This window comes from Columba livia, chromosome 2 (assembly GCF_036013475.1).
Source record: "Columba livia isolate bColLiv1 breed racing homer chromosome 2, bColLiv1.pat.W.v2, whole genome shotgun sequence".
Classification (NCBI taxonomy): domain Eukaryota; kingdom Metazoa; phylum Chordata; class Aves; order Columbiformes; family Columbidae; genus Columba; species Columba livia.
Genome location: NC_088603.1, coordinates 126,226,605 through 126,246,604, shown reverse-complemented (window position 1 = coordinate 126,246,604; position 20,000 = coordinate 126,226,605). Strand labels below are relative to the sequence as shown.

At 44.6% G+C, this 20,000-nt stretch overlaps 1 long non-coding RNA gene across 1 annotated transcript; it reads left to right on the top strand.

The window, feature by feature from the left end:
- Positions 1 to 10,475: 10,475 nt before the first annotated feature.
- Positions 10,476 to 17,488, top strand: LOC135578649 (uncharacterized). Its single transcript, XR_010470600.1, has 2 exons — positions 10,476 to 10,660; positions 17,382 to 17,488. It is a non-coding gene; the product is annotated as an uncharacterized LOC135578649 (long non-coding RNA).
- The last annotated feature ends 2,512 nt before the right edge of the window (positions 17,489 to 20,000 follow it).

Genomic DNA, 20,000 nt, shown 5'->3' with positions numbered 1-20,000 from the left:
ATATCAGTCTAATGAATAGCCTTCATTACTAGCACGTGTGTGTAATTAACACAAAAACTATTGCTGTCTTCTCCTATAGACGCCTGCCACCAACAGTCCCAGATGGAAAGTGTCAGCAAACACGGGCTGTCACTGTCATATCCATGTAATGTTTCTCCTTTGAAATAATAAATATTGGTCAAATTCACATCACAAGCCTGGAAACTTTTCAGTTGAGTGGAAGGTGTCACTGTTTCAAGAAACAAATGAGAGAAGAGAAGCTGGTGCCACTTGTCACCTCCCGGGGCAGCCTCCTGCTGTCCAAGGGCAGCACAGCCACTGTGGGGCTGGGGCCACTGTCCCAGGACACCGTGTCACATTTGAAACGGGCGGTGGGACGGCGATCTAATCAAGCAAAAGTTCAATTAGTTTTTGATTTATTGCGCCACATGTTCTGCTTGTATGACTGATGTCATTAACATCAGGCTCGGCTGGCACGTTCATCTGTCCCTGCATGGCTCTCTCTGAAGGCGAACACACTCAACAGATGGGGAGCTGCACGGGCGCGAAGGCGATTGTTTATCCCCCTATTGTTCCTCTGTCAAGCAATCAAACCAAATCCATTACCCACCGAGAAAAAGATCAGCGCACCGTCCATTCAGCGGTGAATGGAGCAGAGGCGGTTAGGCAGGGAGGCTTTAAAGCTTTCAAAAGGATGAAAAAAAAATAATGAAGAGCAACACTGAATTCTTGACCAAAAAAAAAAAAAAAAAGCTATAAATCTAACCCACCCTTTAGTTCACCTTTAGGTATTCAGAGTCCCATGAGAAGAGGCAATTATGGATCTGAGTCATTGTTTTCCTAGTTATAGATATGACATAAAGATATTTTAACATCACAGCTGGGGGTAACATTAGAACAAATATTTGGTATTTCCTCATGTTGAGGCATGGTTGGGATATGGAAACTTAGGTGAGACTCAAGAACTGGTTATCAGCTGCTATTTGCTGCATTACCGGTCGGGTTTGGTACAGGTAGGCTCTGAATACCTATTATCTACGCAAGGGACATGATGCTCTGGGGATGAGTCACTTTGCAGAGAGAACAAAAGGCTCTCACATCACTTTCAGGCAGAATAATAGGGCTCAGGATGGCCAATATAACCTGTCTGTTCTGGGAATCAATTTTCCTGAAAGGGAGTTTGCTGCTTCATTCTTCTCAGATCTTACAGGACAGTCGGGTGCTATGAATGCGCAGTGTGTTTTGCAGGAAATATTAACATGGCTTCAAAAGAAGGACTGCACATATTGGGCTACTTTTTTTCTAGCTGTCTGTGAGTTACTTTGGACAAGTGTCTTGGTTTATCTAGCTACAAAATAGGTGTGATATTACCTGCCAAGGAAATGTACTATAAAGCTCAACTGCATGCCACCTGCTGAAGAAGAGCAGGACTTGAGGAAGATGCTCTGCACCGTGTCCAACTTAGGGACTGTCTGCAGAGCCACATCAGACAATTTCACCATAGTATCTCCCTTTGGCTCCCTACTGTCCTAGCAAGAGCCCAGTCTGTGGTGGGAGCAGAAAACCAAATACTTACTGATTCTGTGAATAATTTTTTGTTCCCCAAATTATTACCTGGAAATCAGGCTCAAATTTTCCTCGCTTCTAAACATGATTAATAACCTATTAACTTAATTCAAGTGGTGCCACTGCAGCCAAGAGAAGACCCCAAAAAGTGTTTTCAGCAGGATATACCTTTGACTGAAGACTTCCAAGCCAACATGTGGAATCAAAATGCTGCACTGTGAGCTGTGATATGGCTGCTCACCAAATACCTGAACTCCCCGTGTAGTCAGTAAAGTATCAAAACATTTGCTGGTGGAAGAACTTGGTGAGCAAAGGTGAATGGGGACAACTGAGGAGGAGGAGGAGGAGGACAGCTCAGGACACAAGAATAGACAGATGGTGTCTGACAAAACATCCATGTAACCTGAACTGCAGGTCTGGGACAGGGAAGATATTTGATTTTTAGGAACATGGGCAGAAAGGAGAGGTGGAAAAAGGGAAGAGACATATACTGTGGCTGAGGCAAAAACAACTGGTGAAAAAAGCATAAGGACCAGTGGATCTTGTCAACATGGCAGAAAATCTCAGAAGTTGGCAAAATGTCCCTCTGGGGAGGCAGTGAAGGTGCTTTTCCCATGGGCTGGATCTGTCCAGCCACATTTGGAAGAAACAAGGGCATATCCTTGTCTTGTTTACCAAGTGCACCAGAGCTGGTAAGCTTAAAAGGAATCCAGTAAAAACAAATTTGAAGTACGATTACAAAAAATGTAATTAAAACTTTGAGTGATTTAAGAGAACTATCAGAAACCTTACTTGACCCTGGTTTTTTTAAAGAAATTAATGCCTTTCCAGCCCCGCATTCTTTGAGTGAAGTCGGTGGCAACCATCCCAGTACTCTCAGCATATGCAAGGGGCATTGCCAAGGGATTCCCTGGCCCGCAGAGGACACAGCTCTTCCCAGGGCAAGTCTCTGGCTTCTCCCTGGATCTCGTACCCTGTTGCGTAAGAGGCGAATGTAATCCGTACTGAGCTACTCGAGCCTATTTCTTACTGTTAGCTGAGCAACATGATAAGGATAAACCACAGGTATTTTTGGAATAGGATTGTGAACTCAGAGGTATGCACTATTAACCATTTAAAAATAAGATGGGATAAAACTGCACATGCCTGCTGCAGGCATTTACTCTAGAACACTTCCGCGTGATGCAATGCAAGCGGCGTTTTTTTGGAAAGAGAATCACTTTTTTAATTTTAGGGCCACAGAATTGCAACTGCCAATGACAGTAAAACCAACAGCAAATACAAAAGATAAAGTGCATTTATCATATCTAGTCTGTTATTTTCCTTTAGACTTTAAATTCACTATAGGTGATCAGGAGAGTGGGATGCAAGTGTTGTGCTGTTTGAAAGAGCTAGTGCACAGACTTCTCTGCTAATCGGGAAAGGAAATACCAGCCAGACCTGGAAGCCAAGCTGAGGCATCCCCCTACTAGTTACAGAAAGATACTGCAGGATTCTGAGAAAAAAGAAAAAACGAAACAAAACAAAACCAAACCACAACAAACCAAGCCTGGTTGGCTCCTCTTTAAAAAGTTACATATAGATAATTGGACATTCACAAATTTGCCTTAAGCTTGTAAAACACACTTGAGTAAGTCCACACAATGATTAGTGAGAAGCACAATGCCCAGTGCTGCGAGGTCCGGGTCCCGCAGGGCTGGTGCCAGCAGCGGGGATTGCACTGAGCCAGCACTAAAGCCAGGGCCAGGCTGAGCACGTGGAGGCTTAATGAGCTTTCATACACTGGTCATGTCCTGGTAATCCACAGAAAGCATTCAAAATGTCAACAAATGAGTGATATGTCCAAATTAGGCTGTGACAACAACAGCTTATTAAGATGCCAAACTTTAATTACATTTTTCCTTGATTTATTAATTTCTTAAGATAATTGATCAGTGATGTCTTTATTCCCCTGATAAAGCACAATAATTTTTTGGATGGTGCTTTTTCACTCCTGATTTTTTCCTCTAAAACACTTTAAGATTATTTTGACTACTGGTTCCTGTTGTGAACACAACCATTTTTGGGCAAAAAAGCATATTAATTAAAGCTTGTCCTGAGCTTCCTGGATTTGTTTAGTGGTAGCCCTCTCGCTGCAATTGCGTACTATGTCTCACATCATATGAAGGAAAATCCCTTGCCTGGGTAACCAGGCACAAACTGCTTTGGATTCCTCCCATGGATAAGTCTCAAGGATGAGGCAACCTGAACTGTCACCTTACTTGTCTCTAGCGTGTCCTCATGGAGCCATCAAGCTCCTTTTTCTGCATGCAACACATGCGCTCTGTGGGATGAAGGTCTTTGGAGGGTATCAGATGGCATTGCCTCCTCTGGCTTAAGCTCTGTGTGAAAATGAGATTAAATTTAAAACAAGGACCACCATTATTGTCACTCAGAGACCCCAATGCCAGAAACTTAGAAATATAGGAAATAGGATAAGCTGCACCACAGGCACAGAAGCAGGATCGAATTCATGAGTTCCCTTTTGATCCAGGTTTAAGTTACGTTGCCTTTGTGAAGCAGAGAGATAGTGCAGGAGATGGCACTGTGACAGAGGAGGTTTTTGGATAGAGTGGGAACAGCGGTGCGCAATAGCTGTGTCTTGGAAATGTGAGACATTTGAGGTAGCTTTTGTGTGACAAGAATGTTAAATGGCCATACAGTATATGGCTATGAGCCTGGATGGGGAAACTAGGGGATTTGTTCTGATGCCAATTATCCTAAAAAGTGGTTTGGAGAGCTGCAATGGGTTATCTTGTTTTGCCCGCTGGTTTGGTCTCTCTACTGACGCTGCCAGCAGGGGTGACAAAGATCTTCTCCTTTAAGTACCTGACTTGTTTCTAGGAATCTGATTAAAGTAGATCACCTCAGATAACAAGAGGAATTAATGCTGCAAATACATAGGAGAGGATCTTAAAGCTCATAAGCTACATAGAGGTCAATTCTCTCAAAGTCATGCAGCCTCTGAGATCTTTGATTTTCACAGAACTGATGATCTTTACTTGCCCTTTTCCTCTGTCTTATCAGCTTTCACCCTTCAACACTTACCTTCATTAATTCAGTTCTGGTTGTAATTCGTTCAGTTGAGGGAAGCCTGGGAGAGAGAAAATGAAAAGGGAACAGGAAAGAGTTTTTGGGGCTTTGCAATAGACATGTCACATTCTCCTTAATAACTAGGTAGTTTTAGATTCTACATCCTGCAGGTTTTTACAATGTTTTGTAAAATGCATGTTCTCAGATGTTCCTTTGAAGTCTGACTTTGCTATATTCTCTCAACTTGGTCAGCCAACAAGAGGCTGACTCCTAGATCCTAGCTCTTCAACATTTTATACTGTCTAGCCTCTATGTTATAAATTCAGGCTCAGTGTCTCAGCTGTAAGCAACGGTATGCAGATGTCTACATACATCATGTTTTTTTACCAACGCCTTGTTTGCTTTGCAGATGTCCCTGGTGAAGGACACGCTCAGACCTTTAGCAGCCACCAGCCGACCCTGCGCTGCCCTTGTTCAGCGAGTTGGTGTTTTTAGCTCAGCTCAGCTGGGCAGGTCCCTGAACGTGCTTTACAGTTGGTGACATTATAATTTCTGACATGAGAAGTCACAAGCTGTTAATTTACTATCAAAGCCTGCCCCACAGCTCTGTGCTTGGTTTTACCGAGTAGTCCTAATTTTAGGGCTTCCATTTAAAACACAAATATAGTGGTTATGAAGTATCTCAGCTTGTCCATGCCAGGAACTGAACTCGGGAGATGGCTCCATGGGATGTGTTCAGGCTGTGGGATGTGTTCTTCTAGGATGTCCCAACTTTCAGAAACTCAAGTGGTGCCACCGTGAGTGTGTCTGAATGGGACTCGGGTGCTCCTGAATTGGGAGCAGAGGCTGCTCCAGGAGGGAACGCTGAAGTGCCACCGCTTGCTGCACAGCTCTGACACTGCTTCAACCCGTCCTGGCTTGGAAAGACGACTCTGGAGAAGGGCTGATCTACTGAAACAAGCCTTGAAGGGACCCCGTGGAATTAGTTGTGCAAGGCAATTGCAATTCAGGCTCTGTTTGTGTTAATTCCCATTTCTCGCTGCTCAGATAAGCATGTAGTGACAGCTTTCACGAGGCAGGGACCTGTCCATTGGAAAATGGATTATGCCCACCAACTCTCACACATCAAATACTGAGCAACCACCTAATGGTCACTAGAGAGACACCACCAGTCTGTGCTGGTGACCTAGAGGTGAAAAGACTTTGTCTGTCTGAATCCCCAAAGCTTTCAGACCCCTGATCAGGGGGGAAGTTCTGATCTAAATGACCATTAATCTTCCTTAAGGTGAAAAGGTCAGAAGCGCAAGTTATTCATTGCTAACTGCTTTTTGTTTATGCCAGCAAAAAAGCATCTTTATTTCCAATGCTGTCTTAAAACATGCAGCAGCACATAAACATCCAGACTTTCAGAGAGATTTTTCAAAAGTGATGTCAGCTTTTTGATAGATGACAAAGTCCACGCATGGCATCACCCCCCACAGCTGTGTCCATAGCCATCCCAACAATGCCACACAATGGTGGCCTTAAATCCCATAAAGGCAAGTGACAATGCCACAGAATGAAGCGATAACATATTGGGGCCACTCACAATCAGTCTTTAACATGTGTTATCCATTTGACTGCAGGTGTAAATCAGCATTTCAATGTCAAGTCACTAAATTAAGGCTGTATGGTCAAACATCCAAATCGCGTACTCCAGGAAAAGCAGAAGTGCCTTGCTAAAGTAGGTCAAAGTCACCACAAGTCAGGGAACACAGGGGAAAAATTCCACATCAATAAACCAGAGTTTTGTGCTATGATATCTATATTTCATGATACAGTAGTACTAGATTAAATTAAACATTTACCGGAGCTCAGACTACAGTGTGGGCACAGCCATAGTTCTGTTGCTGCTTGGTTGACTTTAGTGGCATATGTGCCACCAGCATACGTGGTCACAGGACCAAACTCTGCGACTCTGCAGTGTGATATGAATTAACACAGATCTCCAAAGGACACTTGTCACCTTCCCTCTGCTGTCACTTCACTGTGACACCTCATGGATGTGCCTTAACTTTTCCCCATTTAATTCCCATGTTCAGAGACATAAGGAAAATATCTGCTGCCATTTGTTGCATTTAGGCTTCTCTGAAAACCAGGTAATGTAATTTTTCAAAAGAAAGCAAAGACTGAAACTATTTTTTTCATTGTCTCTCCTATTAGTAGGAAAGTAGTTAACTTAAGACCCTGATTAACATTCCACTGAGGTGTGTAAATGCTTCTTCCTCTTACTATTATTATTTGGCTGCACAACATTTTCTGCCGACTCATTCATGGCAGCTGCTCTGGTACAATGAGCAAAAAAGAAATTAAATGGTATTTTTGTTTTTTTTTAATGAGAGTCTATAACTGGCAAAATATAAAACTGAATTCTGAAATGTTGCATCTAAGGAAACTGCAGCCTTTTGTGTGTGTGTGTGCGCTTTTTTTTTGTTTGTTGGTTTGTTTTGGTTTTTCGTTTTGTTTTGTCTCAGTTTCACCAAGAAATTCAGAACAAAAGTAGAAGCTCCTGCTTATTGTCATGTACAACTACACGACCACAAACACTATGGTGAATGCACATCAAAAATACACGCTCAACTTTTTGTAAGAAACTGCGCCTGCGTGATTTCACAGGCACACAGTGAAGGTTAAGTACCAAGGTAACTGCACATGGAAAAACCACATAGGCAAAGGGAGCTGAGACCCCTGCAAATTCAGTCACTGACAGTCCATCAAACCCTTGCTCAAAGAGCAACTTCTATTTCTGCAGGTGTCCTGGTGACGAGTCAAAGATGGAAGCAGGTTTTGAGGGAGGATTAGCAGGGGTAGGTAGGTGTGGAATAGAAACATAGAATCATTCAGGTTGGAAGGGACCCTTAAGATCATCAAGTCCAACTATAACCTAATTCTAGCACTAAACCATGTCCCTAAGAACCTCATGTACACATCTTTTAAACACCTCCAGGGATGGTGACTCCACCACTTCCCCGGGCAGCCTGTTCCAGTGCCTGACAGCCCTTGCTGTGAAGAAATTTTTCCTAATATCCAATCTGAACCTCCCCAGGCACAACTTAAGGCCTTTTGCTCTTGTCCTATCACTTGTTTACTTGGGAGGAGAGAACAACACCCTCCATGCTACAACCTGCTTTCAGGTAGCTGTAGACAGTGATAAGGTCTCCCCTCAGCCTCCTTTTCTCCAGGCTGAACAGCCCCAGTTCCCTCAGCTGCTCCTCCTCAGACTTGTGCTCCAGGCCCCTCACCAGCTTCATTGCCCTTCTCTGAACTCTCTCCAGGACCTCAATGTCTTTCCTGTAGTGAGGGGCCCAACACTGAACACAGGATTCGGGGTGGGGCCTCACCAGTGCTGGGTCCAGGGGGACAATCACTGCCCTGGTCCTGCTGGCCACAGCATTGTTGATTCATGCCAGGATGCTGCTGGGAAGACCCTGTTCTCAGTGCTGGGGGTTGGCACTGCACAGACAAGCAGGCTCTCCACCCCTGCCAAAGCTACAGCTCCTGGAGAGATCAGGAAAACAGTCATATCGCTCTCTGAATTCACTAGCTGCTGTTTGAATTTAAATTAAGATCCTTTTTATTTAGGAAGCACACAGAGATGGTCTGTGGAAAAATGGAGTCCATACCTTTAGGCCTTCTGCTACATTGCATCAGGTTGCCCTTGTCCCTTCTCCACAGACCCACTTAAGGCAGTGACAGATTTGTGAGGCTGTTAACCCCAAGGCGTACGGCACGTGTCCGGGAGCTCGCTGATGCTTAAGCAGATTTAGTCGGGGGTTATTGAAAGTGCCCAGACATAGCTTGGCTGTGTCTGTGAACCATCACTCTTCTTTCTCATCCATTTTTCAGGTGGCAGGGATGGAAAGCCAACCCCATGACAGAAGATGACAGCCTTGGCACATTGTCTTAAAGTGAAGACAATGCAACAAGGAATGAACATGCACACTAACCTACGGGTGATTTCTTCTAAAATTATTCACACAGGATGATGGTGAGAGTTTTTGCAGATTTAGGCACGCTAGTTACATATTTTTTGCTTCATTCTCTGTTTGCTTTAACTGCTGGGAAAATCAGCACTGGAATGGGAAGAGCCAAGGGAAAAGAGGGGCTGGACAAACTGTTGTACCAGCTGCCCTCAGTTCTATGGATGCCAAGCAGCAATCCAAGCACCTTGTGAGGAGAGAAGGCTTTCCATTTGTAGTCCAGGTAAAACTACACCCACTGTAAAATTATTTTCACCAGCACTGCATATGCACTGATTCATATTTGCTCCCAAAGCTAAGCTTATCACTGCAGATGGACTGAGTAACCAGATGGGCCAGGGTTTGGTTTGTGTTTGCCTGAATAGAACTTGGAGAACACAGGACCCAGGGAGAGAAGCAGCAGGTCAACGTCCACAGAAAGAATCATGATCGTGATAACTCCTACTCTATTAAGAGTTGCTAGGGTTTCTCATTCTTCTGTCATGACTGAATAGCTGCCACTTATGCTCACCAGAAACCTATTAAAAAAACATGGTCTAGATAAACTGGGTATTTGTTCTTCTTTATATAAATACTGACAAACCCTTTTATATAGTTATAGCTGTTTAAGGCAGAAATTAAGTCTCTGACTCCACAATGAAGAGGAGGGACTCAGTCAAGCCCTGCTGCTAACAAGTGTGACATACAAGTATTGTAATGAAATGTGTAATAATACTTATAACTCTGTACCGATTATGCAGAGCAAGGTGGTCAGAAACTGTCTTAAATGTTCACACAAACACCATGCAGCAGTTTGGATGCCTTTATTTCTGGAATGCCTCTACTATTGCTCTCAGTTGTCACCCACAATATGAGCACCAAGCTCACCAGGGAACAAGGAGGAATCATTATGATCTGTGAAGCCAGAGAAAGCCTACTTTCTTTGAGGGGTGTTGGTTCACAGTGACTTTATAGGATTGAAGTTAACATGAAAGAGTTAAACACTGTTCTCAAACACTTTCAATCATGCTTATATTTACAGCAAGTACAATATGATTTGTTATTTGCATTTCAGTATCATGTAAAGGCAATAACAGATCCATCATGGAGGGCTGGAGTAATAAGGCAGTAACAGGAGCCACAAGAACAAGCCACCCAGATTTCACACATGCACAACCACTGCCAGGCACTCACAATTAGAACATCACCCCAGCTCCCTATCAGAATGCCAGGCTCCTATGCACAAAACAGGCTTGTTCAAAGGCACAGCTATATTTGACCAACTAGGTTGTCTCAGTACAGAGCAATTTAGTAAGATAATATGGGAAAAAACCTCATTAACTCTTCAGTTGTGAATAAAACTTCCACCACCTGGGATCCAGGGCGTGCCTCCCTGTCGCACCATCACTGTCTGATAGACAGGACAGTGGGGTGGCCTGAGCTCCCTTGATTTTTCCTCAGAGAATTTCCACTAGTAGCTAATTGTGGGTTGTCTGAATTTAGAGTTGATGAGTTAGTTTTCTGTATTTGGAGTTAATAGGCTAGTTTGCTGTATGAATAAAGTTAAGTGTTGCGGTAGTTGTGAGGCGACTTGGAGGCGGGGAGAGCTTGTGGTCGGTGGGGGTGCCTGCGCCCTGGAGCCCTCGAGCGGGGGACAGCTTGTGACTACGAGATAACGATCTTGTTACCATGCGAACACTGCCTGACTAAGATTCCCGCCTTAGCTAGCTTAATGTCTGTTAAAGTGATTAGCCAATCAGCATGAAACATGTGTGCCTTAGACTATATAAATGTATGTTTGCCATACAATAAAGCGGACACCTTGCTTGCATCAAGCTGCGTCCCCGTCTCTCAATCGCGGCAAATTGGTGACCTCCGACGTGATCGTCAGCGACGAAACCGCCGAGGATTGAAAAACCGCCTACCTGGTGGCATGTCGCGAGTCCCGCAGAACGTGGAATGAGCTGCTGAAAGGAAGCAGGATAAGCCGGCCGGCCAAACAATCCCTCCGTCTGGAACGAGAGGTGAGCTGCGGGAAACTAGCAAAATGGGGAATCAGGAGTCTTCCCCTGAGAGAGACGTTTATGAGCTTATGAAAGCTCTACTTAAGAAGCATGGGAAAAAGACTCTTTCGGAACAAGATCTTAAGTTAATCCTTAAATGGGTGCAGGTTAAGATCCCCGCGGTGACTGCTTCTTCTATTTTTACGCGTGAACTTTGGGACGATGTGGGGGTAAAGTTATGGGACGCAGCTACCTCAGGAGATGAGGAAGCGCAGTATATGCTCCCCAGTTGGAGAAAAATCTTTGAAACCATAAAGGCACAAGAGCAAAATCAGCGAGGCTCCGAGGAGGGAGCTCAGTCACCTCCCTCCTGCCCTTCTAAAATCGCTGGTGGGGCGGAACCCTCTGCGCCACCGTTAGCTTGTGCTGCTGGATATCCCCCGGAGGGTGATCCCTTTGACCCGGGTCCGATTGACCCTGAAAAGGAACCTGATCTTTTTCCCCCTGATCCTCATGAGGTTTGGGGAAAGATTAAGCGCCAAGCGATAAACGAGGGGGAGTTGGAAATAGCCAGAACTATAGTAGCCCCCGTTATATACCAAGGACGGGGGAGGGCTCAAGCTCAGTGGGAAGCTCTTTCTTTTTCGGTAATTAAGGAGTTGCGCCGTACAGTTACCGAGCATGGGTTGTCTTCCCCTTATTTTGCAAGCCTTTTATCTTCTGTATTCGATACATATGTCATGACCCCACATGATTTAAAATCTCTCGCGCGATTGTTATTAACCCCAACACAATATACAATGTGGGAGTCTCAATGGAGAACGGGATTGCAGACAGTTTTGCTGGGTTATGCAGGACATGCTAATGCCGCCTTAGCTGCATTGACTATAGAGCACCTCACAGGAACAGGGCAGTTTTCGGATCCCGCGGCCCAAGCTAGGGACATTCCTCGGGAGGCTTTGGAAGCAGGCAGAGAAGAAGCGAGAAGGGCCTTGTTGAGAGTTCCTGACTCTGGCAGACCCCAAAAAGCATTCACTAGTATCACTCAGGAACCCCGTGAGCCGTATATGCAGTTTATAGATAGATTAAAACAAGCCTTAGAGCGGCAAGTTGATAACGTACAGGCTCGGGAGATTTTACTCCTTAAACTGGCTGTGGAAAACGCTAACGCCAATTGTAAAAAGCTCTTGAAGTCTCTCCCAAATCAAAACCCTACCTTAATTGAAATGGTGGAAGCCTGTAATAGAATTGGCACTATGGATCATAAATATGAGGCCATGGCTGCTGCTTTTGCGGCCATGCACAGCCTGATGGGCGCCGACCCACAGCGAAACTGCTATGGGTGTGGAAAACCGGGACACCTTAAAAAAGATTGCTTTAGTGCCAATGCTGGGAAACGACCCCAAATACCTGGAGTTTGTCCTAAGTGCCAAAAAGGGCGCCACTATGCTAACCAATGTCGATCTAAATACGACTCTCAAGGGCGCCCCATACAGGGAAACCGATCGCAGAGCGCGGGACCGCGGCGCACACAGACACAAGTTCCGCGACCGGCGCCCCCACAAACGCCGGGGGGGGAAACAGGAGTGTTTCCAGTCTCCGCCCAGCAACAGCAGGGAGCACCGGCCTGGACCTGGCAACCGCTCACACAGTAACACTACTTGACTCCTCTGTTCACTTACTGCCTACCAAAGTTGCAGGTCCTTTGCCCCCCCGAACGCAAGCTTTATTATTGGGAAGATCATCCACCACCCTGTCAGGACTTTTTGTATTGCCTGGAGTGATTGATCCTGACAGTAATTCTGAAATCAAAATTATGGCTTGGACCCCATTTCCTCCTTGCACAGTACCAGAGGGAAGTCGTATCGCTCAATTGATACTGATCCCTAAGGAGGACTATGTCTCAATCCCTGACCAAATGCTCCCGCAGAGACAGGGAAGCTTTGGATCTACGGGAGAACCGCTAATTTTATGGGTTCAAGCCATCTCACAAAAACGTCCTATATGTCAATGCACCCTCATTTGCAGAGGTCAGCAAGTCGTGTTGAGTGGAATCATTGATACAGGTGCAGATGTTACCGTTATTTCTCAAGCGAAGTGGCCTTCTAGGTGGCCTTTAGCTGATATCTCTCAGACGTTAGCAGGAATTGGGGGGTGTGGAGCTAGCCGCCAAAGCGCAGAAATGATACAAGTTCAAAATTCAGAAGGACAAGTTGCCTCAGTCAAACCGTTTATCTTACCAGTACCTATGGTCTTGTGGGGGCGTGATGTCTTGTCTCAGTGGGGGATGTCTATCCAGACACATTTTTAGGCGGGGCCATTGAGGGGCGTGAAACCCTAAAGTTAACTTGGAAAACAGATACTCCTATTTGGATTGATCAATGGTCCCTGCCGCTGGAAAAACTTCACGCCCTCCAAGAAATAGTTAATGAACAACTATCTATGGGACATATTGTACCCTCTACGAGTCCTTGGAACTCGCCTATTTTTGTTATTAAAAAACTGACTGGCAAGTGGCGCTTGCTCCATGACCTCAGAAAATTAATGATGCTATGGAAGACATGGGGGCCCTGCAACCTGGGCTTCCGTCACCCGCCATGATCCCTAGAGATTGGCATTTAACCATCATAGACCTCAAAGATTGTTTTTTCAACATTCCATTGCATCCAGATGATGCTCCTAAATTTGCCTTTTCGGTTCCTAGCGTCAACATGCAAGCTCCTTTGCAAAGATACCAGTGGGTTGTGCTACCACAGGGAATGAAAAATAGCCCTACAATATGCCAATGGTATGTAGCAAAAATACTTAGTCCTATCAGAACTGTAGTACCTGCTGCATTGTTATATCATTATATGGATGACATTCTAGTGGCAGCACAGCACCATGAAGTCATGGAGGAAGCTGTAGCCCTTGTCGTGGCTGCTGTAAAATCAGCAGACCTCTGTATTGCACCAGAAAAAATTCAAAAAATACCACCTTGGAAATACTTAGGATGGCGTATAAGGGCTCAGACTATTGCTCCGCAACCTTTACAAATACAGGCGAATGTAAAGAATTTACATGACGTGCAAAAACTGCTGGGAACAATCAATTGGGTCAGACCATTGTTGGGAATCACCAAGGCGGATCTTCGTCCCTTATTCGAAATGCTTAAAGGAAGCTTGGACTTAAACGCTCCGCGAACTCTTAGTCCTGAAGCCATAGCTTCCTTGCATAAAGCTGCGGCAGCGATTACCTCCAGACAAGCGCATTGATGGGAACCAGAATTGCCTTTTCAATTAATCATCCTTAACCCTGCTAGACAGCCTCATGCACTTATTTTCCAATGGGATTGCCAGAAAACGGACCCTTTACTGATCATTGAATGGATTTTTTTACCTAACCAAGCCACAAAGACAATTTCTACCCAACATGAAATGTTTGCATCTTTAATCATCAGGGCTCGACAGCGATTACTTACCCTGGCAGGCACGGACTTCGCCCTCATATGTATGCCAGTAACAAGTGTTTACTTGCAATGGTTACAACAACAATCAGATGCACTAGGTATAGCTCTGACTGGCTATGCAGGCCAACTCACTTCTCATCCGCCTTCTCACAAATTGTTAAGCATTGATTTCCACCTTTTACCTATTCCAAAGCGGAGTGACCAGCCTTTACAAGCCCTCACTGTATTCACGGATGGGTCTGGCAAATCTCACAAATCTGTTATCCTTTGGTGGGATGACCATCGGGAACGGTGGAGCTCAGATGTTGAGACTGTGCAGGGTTCTCCTCAAATAGTAGAATTGTCTGCAGTTGTTCGAGTATTTCGAAAATGGTCTGCCCCTCTCAATATAATCACTGATTCTGCTTATGTTGCAGGAATTGTTAGCCGAGCAGAAGCTTCTGTGCTACGAGATGTTTCTCATACAGCACTGTTTAATTTGTTACAAGAACTCATCTTTCTGTTAAATTCCCGTCTTCACCCTTATTTTATTATGCATGTTCGATCTCACACTTCTCTACCTGGTTTTATTGCAGAAGGGAACCGACAAGCGGATTTGCTTACGCTACCGGTGCAGGTGTTACCAGATCGATTAGCGCAAGCTAAACTCAGCCACTCCTTTTTTCATCAAAATGCTGCAGGCCTTAAGCGTCAATTTGACCTCACTATACAACAAGCCCATAATATCATTGCGGTGTGTCCTGATTGTCAAAGGCACTCTTTCCCTTCTATAGCAGAAGGAGTCAACCCCAGAGGGCTACAGAGCCTTCAACTCTGGCAAACAGATGTCACTCATTTTGCTGAATTTGGTCGCTTAAAGTTTGTTCATTGCTCTATTGATACATTTTCAGGAATGTTATTTGCTTCCTGTCATATAGGAGAAAAAGCACGTGATGTGCAAAAACATCTAATGCGCGCTTTTGCTACTTTAGGGGTACCCTCTCAAATTAAAACTGACAATGGCCCCGCATATGTATCTAAAACCTTAACTACCTTTTTTGCCTCTTGGGGTATATCACACATTACAGGTATCCCTCATTCTCCTACGGGACAAGCTTTGATAGAACGATCTCACCAAACCTTAAAACGCCTGTTATTAAAACAAAAAGGGGGAATAGGGGCTGCTACACCAGAGGAGTGAATACAGAAAGCCTTGTATGTTTTTAATTTTTTGAATTGTTCCCTGTTAGACAGCAATCCTCCAGTAGTTCGTCATTTTAGCACAAACACCCTTTTTGAACCTAAGATTAAGCCGCCAGTATTGATCCGGGACCCCGAAACAGGTAAAGTAATGGGACCCTATCCCCTTGTTACATGGGGTAGAGGCTATGCTTGTGTTTCCACAGAGAGAGGTCCTCGCTGGATCCCGGCAAAGAACGTGAGACCCTTCCGAGAAACATTGCAACGGCAATCTTCTGATAACGCTCCAGAACCTGCGTTCGATGAGGAGAACGTTGCTCCCGAATGAATTTTGTCTCAGAAACATATAAGCGAGAGCTTCAGTGTCCAGACTGCAAAGTGTGCAATTTCTGGATCCTTAGAATTTGTGCTGACTGCGAAAGACCACAGTGGGTAAATAGGTGCCGCGTAAGACGGTGGTGTGACTATTGTTTGCAGGATCATCAGGGGCTTTTACAGAGACTGTTAGTGGAAACTGGAATTGAAGGCGATAGAACTCACTCCTATCAAGAAAAGTTGGAAAAGTGGCATAGATATATTTTTGAACAATCAAATATTGTTCTTTGGCAAGCCGTTGAATGTGATAAATCTGTTCCAGTCCCACAGATCTGGGAAGTAAACCCCGATAAGTGGGAGGAAACAAAAAGGAGGTGTCTGAAGAAGAGAAACAGAAGGAAAACTAAAAGCCTGCAGACATGGGCCAAGTGTTAATCTTTTTGTTAAGTACTATAGGCTTAGGCCTTAACTTTGATTTGCATCATGTTGACCCTCGTACTAATGTATGGCTCACGTGGGCAAATCGTACCGGGACTACAGACTTTTGTCTGTCCCTGGCGCAAGTAGGCAACCCGTTTAGAACATGTTTAATTGGGTATCCATATGTACACTTAGACGATTTTCGAGGTTACGTGAACACCTCTGATTTGCCGGGTGTACTCAATTCCACATATTGGCAATGGAGGGGAAATAACAGTGACGGATGGTGTACAAAAAGTAGCGACTGGCCAGTAGAGCAGGGAGCCATGCTCCAGCAGGGCTTAATTCAAAGGCTCAATTCCTCTAATCACTTACCGTTTCAGGAACTGACACTTTGGGGCTCCTTCCCTCCACAGGGGGAATGGGAGAACATCTCAAGTCGCGCAAACTGCTCTGACACGAGCCCGCAGATTCTTCCTGTTAACGGAACTGGAGTGGTCTATTTTGGTGATAGCTGGACTTGGTATTTGATTCGAGATGGTCACAAAGAGACATTAGATTCATTGATTCATTATCAAAATGTGACAGGTAACTCTCGTCATTGGAACATTTCGATAAATGCAGGGGCTAGGGATGTGGCCAATATCAGTGGACAGGTAAGGTTGCCAAAAGGCTATTTCTTAATTTGTGGAGATAGAGCATGGCCCGGAATTCCTTTTAAACCTGTGGGAGGACCTTGTTATATTGGGAGACTTACGCTGTTCGCACCTCATATGAGGGACGTGCTTAATCGTTCCCTGAGCAATAGTACCAGATCAAAAAGGTCGTTGCGACAATTACAACCAGATTGCGATGATCACGTCAATTTAGGGTCCTTAGGATCTACTACAGCTCTGTCCCTATTTTTGCCTGGTGGAATGGCCGCAAGCAATTGGAATAAAATAAAACAATTGGCATGCTGGGCTGTCAAAGAATTTAACACGACCTCTGACATTTTGTCAGGATTAGCTCAAGATGTAGATAGCTTACGACATGCAGTCTTACAGAATCGCGCTGCCATAGATTTCCTTTTACTAGCCCACGGACATGGATGTCAAGAATTTGAAGGAATGTGTTGCATGAATCTATCTGATCACTCGGTGAGCATTCATAAACAGATTGCAGAACTACGAGAAAGGATTCACAGTGTGCAGGAAGGAATGGATGGACTCGATGGGTGGCTAGCTTCTTGGGGAATTACAGGGTGGATAAAAGATTTACTTAAACAGGGAATTTTGGTTCTCTCAGTAATTTGTGTGTTATTACTAACGATTCCATGTATCTTGCAGTGCTTACAAAGGTCGATAACCGCTTCAGTAAATAAGATTTTTCTTGTGCAAGCACAAGACCTCCCGAAAACTCCCAGTACAGAAATGTTGGTGAAGCAAGACGTCCTCGAACTAGTTGGACGCCGACCGTGGGAAGAAGCAAATGTTTGAAAACAAAAAGGGGGAGATGTGGGTTGTCTGAATTTAGAGTTGATGAGTTAGTTTTCTGTATTTGGAGTTAATAGGCTAGTTTGCTGTATGAATAAAGTTAAGTGTTGCGGTAGTTGTGAGGCGACTTGGAGGCGGGGAGAGCTTGTGGTCGGTGGGGGTGCCTGCGCCCTGGAGCCCTCGAGCTGGGGACAGCTTGTGACTACGAGATAACGATCTTGTTACCATGCGAACACTGCCTGACTAAGATTCCCGCCTTAGCTAGCTTAATGTCTGTTAAAGTGATTAGCCAATCAGCATGAAACATGTGTGCCTTAGACTATATAAATGTATGTTTGCCATACAATAAAGCGGACACCTTGCTTGCATCAAGCTGCGTCCCCGTCTCTCAATCGCGGCAACAATTAGAACATCACCCCAGCTCCCTATCAGAATGCCAGGCTCCTATGCACAAAACAGGCTTGTTCAAAGGCACAGCTATATTTGACCAACTAGGTTGTCTCAGTACAGAGCAATTTAGTAAGATAATATGGGAAAATACCTCATTAACTCTTCAGTTGTGAATAAAACTTCCACCACCTGGGATCCAGGGCGTGCCTCCCTGTCGCACCATCACTGTCTGATAGACAGGACAGTGGGGTGGCCTGAGCTCCCTTGATTTTTCCTCAGAGAATTTCCACTAGTAGCTAATAAGTGGTGGTGGGAAAACACTCGCATAGCTGATGTCTGGGAGTGAGATTTGACAATCAGTTTAAGCCAAAGACCCTGATGCTGCCAAAGGGATGTGGGAAGGAGAAATGGCCCTTCTTACAGCACCACCTGCATGTGTTGGTTTAGGTATTATATCAAAACTGTTGTCTCATCTACAAAATTACCATATCAGAGTGGCGTGTGAAGCTCAGCTAAAAACTAGCAAGAGCTCTGGGTTACCTAGTATGGGAAGTTAAGTGAGGAGTTTTGTGAGTTGAAAAAGCAGCCTGCTCATCACAGCCATATTGGCTTAAATGGCAAATATAAGATGTGTGCTGGAAGGAAACACCCTATATTGCTGCCTATCAAAGTGCTCTGCTGCAGTGGTGAAACTCACATGCTGATCCATTCCCCAGGAAAGTATATTCTCCCCAAACACAGCACGGCTGCCATGAATTAGGCTCCTGGAAAAAAGATTCTCTCTTCAGAACTCTGTACTGTTACCACAGCCTGGAGAAAGACAGGAGTGGAAAGACAAACAGTCAATAAAAATCATATACAAGAAGGTTTGACAATTTTTTTTGGTCAAACAGGGTAGCTTTGCACAATATAACAAAATTAATCCCTTGCCCCTTGCTATTACAACATCAGCCCTTGTGACAGAGGGTCTTGTGGGCAATTTCAGCAGAGGACAAGATTCAAAAAGACATGGAAATCAAATGCGTGTCCCAGCACCAGCTGAGGCACACTGGCAGTGCAGCCCCCACAGACAATAAACCCATTCTGTGGTTAAAAAGAAAATCTCCAGTCTTTAACCAGTACTCATCCACCTACTTTAACTGAGAATTAAAATAGATTCCATGTCAATATCTAGTATACATCTGTCCTTAGATTCTAGGACAGCACTAGCTTTATCAGGTAAACAGAAGAACACAAAGTATAAGTACAGAGCCTCCTCCTCCAACTGAGTGACTGGAAAGTGTTCCCTCCCTAGGAGAAAAAAAATAAGCACACCAGTGGTTATAGGTTTCTCTTGTGTGTCTTGTGTTGTGGTAGCTGCATGAATCACATGCTGAAAGGGTCCAACATGAAGCAGAATCTGATTTAAATGAACTGTACACACAACCATGTGCACTTTTTAAAAAAAGAAAAGTAGTATTAAAATTTTAGTTTCATTTCTCCCTTTCCCACTTCCCTTTCTCAGTTGACAGTCACCCAGCCGGTTAACTGCTCTGAAGGTGCACACTCACTCCCATGTCCGACCAGCGCTCCCAGCGGGGCACGGTGCAGCCATACGCCACACCACCACTTCTTAATATCGAACCACAACACACTGCCACCTCCTGAAGCTGGTGGCTGTGCCCTGAGTGACAGCACCTGCAGGAGCTCAGCAGAAGCAATTGCTTCACAGAGACGCAGCTGATGTCTTCATTCCACAGAACACAGCAGAAAAAGGGAGCTGTTGCCTCCACAGAGACAAAATGTTCATGATGGATAACTTACATGGTTCCTGTAGAGTCTGATCACACTTTATGCTCATTTTGCTCCTCCTATACACTTCATACAGATCTTAAAAGGGAAGATAAATATCTGACAATACACATCAAAATTTTAACCCAAAGCAAACCTTCAAGAAGCCTTTTCTAAACACGTATGAAGGGTGTAGGTTTTTTATTACCCAAACAACAAAAAGTACCCCAGTTCAATAGCTGCCTTAGTGAAGCCAGACAGTAATATGATAATAGAATTATTTTGCTTGGAAGAGACCCTGAAGAACACAGAGACCAACATAACCTAACTCTGGCACAAAAAACTATGTCCCTAAGGACCTCGT